Below are 8,078 nucleotides of genomic sequence, written 5' to 3' on the forward strand. Positions count from 1 at the left end.
TGTTTTATAGCTGTTATTTGGTCATGTTGCGGATGGAAACTAGTATATTATTTTCCCAATCCACAGGAAAAAATCCGAATTGAAAGTAAGAGAATAAATATATCGAATACAAATTCTAAAATCTTTGGAAATAAGCGATTCTTCGCTGAAAAAGTGCTTAAATGTTTGATGGCGCCATCCTAGACAGTAATTCTTTGCATCCATTTAATCACTGTAAAAGTTTAGTCATGCATTTTTTAAACCTCAATTTATTCTATCTTTCTGCTTTGTCTTTCTCTATCTCTCTCTCTCTCTCTGTATATATTTAATTTAGAGGGACAAGGGGTAATTGCAGGCCGGAAATATAAATTCTATGCATAAGTAAATCCCATGCCTGGACTATTTGTATAACTAGGATACACAATGTGTTTGTTCATAAATAAAAACAGAAGTAACAAATTTTGTAACAAAATATATGCATATGTACATCATGAATAGAACAAGAGGGCCTGTATTTGTTTTCTTTTAATTCCTTATCAGTAACAAATTATTTATCATTTAGTGATTAAAGTGTCCATGCTGACTTGTGCCCTGTCCTGTTTTTGTTTGGGGTCCGCCTGGGCTCCTTGCCACTAGTTCTTGTTGCTGGGTCATGTGGGGGTTGCGTTCATTGAACGCCGCATTTCCTTCTTGATCTTGCTGACCATACTTTACTTGAATATTAATACTATCTATGACAATGAAATAGTAAATTAGTAATATTGTAAATGATAAACTAAAGCAGATATAAAAGCTACATCATAACAACATCAACTGATATCACAAAGAAGGCTTCAACATAAATTTATGAATATATTTCTAAAATATATATGTTTACTGTAAAGAGTGATAATACAACTTTGTCATCAATTCAAAGCTGCAGTGAAAGAGTCAAAATTCAAAAACAATAAAATATTAATATGATAATAATTATTGACAACCTTACGTCTGGAAGGTCTACCAAAATTTCAGTTCTAGTGGTTAGGCTTACCACCTGCTACAAAAGTAGTGTTGAGGTTTGCAAAGTTCATATTTTGTTTCTGAAATCGTGCACATGTAAAATACACATCAGCTAGAAGAATACAATGCGTTTGTTCATAAATTTCATGTTTTAATAAAATCTTTAAATAAGTAACAAATTTTGTAACAAAATATATACATATGTACATCATGACTAGATAAACATTAGGGCCATAATGGCCCTTATACCGCTCACTTGAATATAAATACTACCTATGACAAGGAACTAGTAAATTAGTAACACTGTAAATGATAAACTAAAGCAAATATAAAATCTATATCATAACAACATCAACTGATATCACAAACTAAAAAGCAGGTCTCGACATAAATTTACGATTAGATGAAAAAATATATATCTTAAAATATATGTTTACTGTAAAGGTTCATTGAAAGAGTCAAAATTTAAAAACAATAAAATTGTAATATGATAATAAAAATTGACCACCTGACTACCGAAATTTCAACTCTAGTGTTCCAGCTTATCACCAGCTAAAAAATTAGTGTTGATGCCTGCAAAGTTCATGTTTTGTTTCTGAAATTGTGCACATGTAAAATAGACATCTACTAGAAGATGTTCTATGTTAATTACCGAAGCTCTAGCTCTTTTAGTTTCTAATAAGATTTTTTAAGGTTTTCTTGCGATGGCAACCAGAAACTAGCATGGAATAGAAATCTTTGAACTATTTGTAAAGGGCTTCCTGCAAGGACCATTACATTACTGTTTAGCTTTTAACAATATTGGCCTATTAGACATTATGAGAGGAGTTGTTGTTTAAAAGTTTGATGTCAGTTTTTTGAGCGACGCATGCAGGTGATCACAAAAGCACACTCTTGAGCACTCTGTGCTCAGGTAAGCTAAATAACAAGTTTCTACATGCATAGCATGGACGGAAATTATCTAAAAGGGATTTGTTGTCATAAAATGTGTCCATAACAATAAAATATTAAAAATGTGTTTAAAAGAAAACTGAGAGCAAACAAAGGAAATTGTAACAGCGTGATGTTTTTTACAAGTGTAAAAAAAAGAAGATAAGTATTAAAGTCACGATCAGTTGATAACAGAGAATGCCACTTTAAGTATGCAACTAATGATAGTGGTCTAAATAAAAATGTGTTTATACATAATGTTATGACCTATGTAACAGCGTGATGTTTTTAAATATCTTTAAACCGGTGTTAATAAAAAAAGACAAATATTTCAGGAAATAGGAAATATTGTTTTTAAAGTCACGATCTTGGTAACATACAATGCAACTGTATATGAACCTAATGATAGTGGTCTAAATGAAAATGGGTTTATACATAATGTTATGTCATGTGTTGCCTCATGTAACCAATCGCGTGTTCCAGCTACTCTGTAGCAGGAGACAAAAATCAACTAGAAGGTAAAACACCTTTTCCTGATTCAAGGGCAATAACTCCGCTGGAAATATTTCAAGCAAAAAATGTGTGTCTTATGTATAAGTACTTGACCTACCCATCAATCCTATAAATCTTCATTGAAATTGCATTTATGGTATAAAAGTAATCCTGACAAACTTTATTAAAACCATTTTCATTGTGCCAACTGTGCCAAAAATCAATCAAGCAAATAACCTATGTAATATGCACACAAATCAATGAATTGGAAATGCTGACGATATATGATTCTAAACTTAGTACTGATAATTCTTGTAAAGTTTGGGTGAAATTGCATGAGTAGTTTATGAGGAGTAGTCGGGACAAGTTATTTGACGGACGGACAGAGAGGTGACGGAGAAGTCATCCCTATATGTCGCCTCTACTTAATGGAGGCTACAAAAAAAACACTGCTGCCATTCATTTCACAAACTGAAAGCAAGAATACATTTTACCTTTTTAAGATGTATCTGTAGCAGATACGTAACACTTATAAGGAAAGGAAATGAATAACTCTGCTCCACAGGTAAGTAACGTATTACATTCAAACAAATTTAGTCTTACATACGACTCTTTCAGAAAACATTTTGTTTGCATATTAAATTCTTAATCATTTACAAAAAAAATGAACATTGTTGTGTAAAGCAATTATCAATGTTACAGTTGTTTTCATTCCATATAATTTCGGGTTTTTGAGAACATGAATGGTCTGTATATTTATTCTTATATGTTGTGATGAAGCTTTCATGATAAAAAAAAAGAAAGTAAGATATTTCTGTTGTTGTTCCTAACTTTCAATTATGTTAATAAGCATTCAGTTATGAAACCATTTTATATATAAGAAACACTGTACACAAAACGTAACTGTTACAGAAAAGGTATTTGGCTTTTGTATAATGAAGAATAAAACTTAAGATAAATAAGACCCTTTAAAAACGAAATATTTATGCAAATAAAAATAATACATAGATAAAACATATCAAAAAACAGGTGTGTAAAAACTTTTTTAATGAATAACTATGTATTTTTTTGTAAGCAATGACAAAATTATCAAAGATTGGGTTATAGCAAATTGATGGTATTAAAATGTATAAGGCTTTGTCTAATATAAAATTGTGTAAACATATAAAGTGAGCAAAATTACAGTGTAAATATTGATAGAACGACTGTTAAAGAAGCAGTGCATAGTAACTATTGGATGAAATGTTATAAATTTGAAGTAAAATAATATATTTCTTTATCTATAAATAGGAAAAAACATTCACAAGTACATGTATATATTAATGAAATGACAAAGAAATTATCTTTTAGCAAATGGAATGAGCTTTTAAGTAATGATACAAATGCATATGACCAAATTAATCACATATATCTAAGTGATTTTGATGCATAAATAATTTCACAAAATACAAGCGGCAAAAAACTTGCTTAATTAATAACTTTATATCTTTACTAACCAATGTCAAAATTATCAAAGATTGGGCTTTACCAAAGTGACGGAATTAGCTGTTTAACCTATATCTTATGAAAATTGTGAAAACATATAATGAGAGCAAAATTACAGTGTATAATACTAATTGGAGGTTTGTTATATAAATTTATCTATAAGCAACCAAACAATTTCAAAAACAAACGGTATAATAAAACAAACCACAAATATACAGTAATTTTCATGTAAACTTATGGTTGAAGTTGAATACAAAAACAAAACAAAGCTTTTTCTAATCTAATATCTAATCACTGTAATATCTAATCTACATTTTTTGCACTTTGCTCAGCTCTGTTCTTCCTCCATCTTATCTTCCTTTACCTCCTCCTATGTTTCCATTCCGCTGCAAGACGCTGTCTCCTTCCCTTCTGTATCCATTTTGCTGCAAGTCGCTGTCTCTTTCTTGTCATCAATATCCATTTTACTTCGTACTCCTGCAAAATTCATATATTTAAATATAACATTTCCTTCGGTCAAACAGTTCATTTACAAAAATACAACTGCACAATTTAAATTTCCCTTATTTCATACATGTAAAACGTGCATGATAAGATTTTTGTTTACCTGTTACTAAACGTTTGAGGATAAAAAAGGGCGAAATTAACAAAAAAATCATCAATATTCTCTGTTTCAAAAAGCGGGTTTTGCATTGAAGGGAATGGAAAAATGTATTGCTGAAAAGCATTTTGCTTATATTCAATATTCTTTCTACACTTACATCTACCACTTTCTTCAACTTCTCCAACTTCTCTCTCATCTCCTTTTTCTGACACCCCACTAGCCTCTGCCCCATCAATGTAATAGTGAAAAACAGAATCCCTAAAGAAAGCCCAACACGGCAAAACTGTAAAATGTTGCAGGCTCGGTTTGATTGAGCCTGTTCATGGACGTAGTAGAAAGTGCAAGTTACCGTCCACGCCCCTTAGCACCGGCTTAAGCAGGATTCCACATTTAACACGAAAATGGTGAAATTTTGAATTTAGAAACATCCGCAGATGTAAGCCTCTCATCCATTCTTGTTATCTCCTCCTCTAGCTTATACACCCTACAATGTAACTTTGCGTTCATCATCCTCATCCCCACCTTCTTCTCCAGCTCAGGAACTCTATATGCCATACTAGTAAAGAAAAGAAGGTAATTAAGATTTTCCCATAAAAACATGAATAAAGCATTTTTATTTTTTGCCTTTGTTCTTGTTCCCTGATATGATCTCTTCTTAACTTTTGAAGTTCTTTTCAGAAATTGTTTGATCCATGTTTGAGTTACACTTTGTACACTAAGTATTTTTCTTTCTATACACTTCTGATATGAATAACGTTATATATACAAATTGTATGATAATATTGTTCACATACATATGTTTTACTCTTGTATTACATTTATATTCACAAATTTTTATATTTCAGGTTTATTATATTGACAGTTGTCTAGGATTTGAAGATAAGTGTGTGTCTATATTTCAAATCTTTTCACAAATTCAACTTCACACATTGTGTATCAATATTTTCATTCATAAACTTCTCAATATTTTCATCAATTTAGCTTCACTATATTTTTATCACTTTAACTTCACTCTATTTTCATCACTTCAACTTCACTTTATTTTCATTACTTTAACTTCACTATATTGTCATCACTTCAACTTGACTATATATTCTTCAATTCAACTTCACTATATCCTCATCAATTCAACTTCACTATATCTTCATCAGTTTAACTTCACCATATCTTCATCACTTTAACTTCACTCTATTTTCATCACTTCAACTTCACTTTATTTTCATTACTTCAACTTCACTATATATTCTTCAATTCAACTTCACTATATCCTCATCAATTCAACTTCACTATATCTTCATCAATTCAACTTCACTATATCTTCATCAATTCAACTTCACTCTATTTTCATCAATTCAACTTTACTATATTTTCATCAATTCAACTCACTATATTTTCATCAATTCAACTCACTATATCTTCATCAATTCAAACTCACTAATTTATCTTCATCATCAATTCAACTTCACTATATCTTAATCAATTCAACTCACTATATCTTCATCAGTTCAACTCACTATATCTTCATCAATTCAACTTCACTATATCCTCATCAATTCAACTTCACTATGTCTTCATCAATTCAACTTCACTATATCTTCATCAATTCAACTTCACTATGTCTTCATCAATTCAACTTCACTATATCTTCATCAATTCAACTTCACTATATCCTCATCAATTCAACTTCACTATATCTTCATCAATTCAACTTCACTATATCTTCATCAATTCAACTTCACTATATCTTCATCAATTCAACTTCACTATGTCTTCATCAATTCAACTCACTATATCTTCATCAATTCAACTCACTATATCTTCATCAATTCAACTTCACTATATCTTCATCAATTCAACTTCACTATATCTTCATCAATTCAACTTCACTATATCTTCATCAATTTAATTTCACTATATCTTCATCAATTCAACTTCACTATATCTTCATCAATTCAACTTCACTATATCTTTATCAATTCAACTCACTATGTCTTCATCAATTCAACTTCACTATATCTTCATCAATTCAACTCACTATATCTTCATCAATTCAACTCACTATATTTTCATCAATTCAACTTCACTATGTCTTCATCAATTCAACTTTACTATGTCTTCATCAATTTAACTTCACTATGTCTTCATCAATTCAACTTCACTATATCTTCATCCATCTGTTCACAATATTGACTTTACATTTTCAATAAATATTTCAATTTCACATTTGTGTAAATATTCCTTTACTTTCGAGTGAATATTTCCAAATTCACATAAACATTTATATAAGTATTCCTCCTTCTTCACAGTATCTGTATTCTATATTCATAACAGTTCAAGTTCTTTGATACTTCACATTCAGAATTGTAAAAGTATTTCTACTACTTCATGACATGACGTATATATGTTGTATGCAATTTAATTTGCTCCTTATCTTTGTCAATGATATGATTCTCAATTTATCAACAACATTCTTCTTTTATTTTGTCAAGGTTACATTTATTACAACAGATATTACAATAATCAAGTAAATAAATACATGTGTGGGTATCATATAGAAAACAATTACATGTTTTAAGTCAAGTATGATAGATAATCAAGCGAAAAATACATAGTACATGTAATACAACTAGAAACATTTTTTAACATAAAATTAAGTATAGGTAACTGTCTAATTTCTATTGGAGATAAAGTCAAGCACGTAGAAAGCGCGCAAAACTTAATTACGTCATTCATTACTGTAACTATGGAATGCCGTTCACTGTCTGAGTAAAATACTATTACAACAAGTAAAACTAACGTGTAAATGAGTTCATGATGTGTGCTATAAATATGCTAAGATTTTTTAGGATTTCGCTGTTACTACTTTTAAGAAGTTCGTGGTATTTAATGATATTTGGATAACTGTGAAAATAATTTGGAATAAATTGCTTTTTTTTTCGGTGAAATAATTACAAACCATCTAATAATGTAATTCATCACCTAAGTCATTTTGGCATAGTGGACACTTTCTATTAACATATGGAATATTAGACCAACGGGCAGTTTCAGCAGGGAATTTATGATTTGCAGTCGTTAACTTGAGAATAGGTAAGTATAAGTGTTTTGGCAATTATGTCAAATAGTCTTCAAACTCAAACTGAAATTTAAACAAGTTTGCCTTTATTTGATAGTTGCATTCTACTAAACCAGTCGGTAATAAATTGATCAATCAGTGTTTGTTTAATTAACAAATGAACGCTACATAAGTTCGAAGAATTTTGATTTAGGAATATTTCACTGTGACCGGTTAGATCAAGGGTAGTTTTAACGTAATCAAGCCATTTGAACGTGTAATTATTATATGATTTGATAATTACAAGTCAATAAATAAGCTTTCACTTTCAAAGTTTTAAGTTTTTTTTAACTATTCAATTGTCAAGATGTGTAAGTCTTCACATTCACTGTTGTTCACAGTTGTATATGTTTACATTCTGAATTGTAGGATTTTTGTTTCTCAATAATTTTTACAGTTTATTTTTACTTTATTTTTGTTTTATTGTTATGTGTTTGTGTGTCTTTTACATAATTATGTATTTTATTTCTGTTTAAT

The sequence above is a fragment of the Ruditapes philippinarum genome, unplaced genomic scaffold (genome assembly GCF_026571515.1).
Source record: "Ruditapes philippinarum isolate M1 unplaced genomic scaffold, ASM2657151v2 ctg2854_1_1_1_1, whole genome shotgun sequence".
Lineage (NCBI taxonomy): Eukaryota > Metazoa > Mollusca > Bivalvia > Venerida > Veneridae > Ruditapes > Ruditapes philippinarum.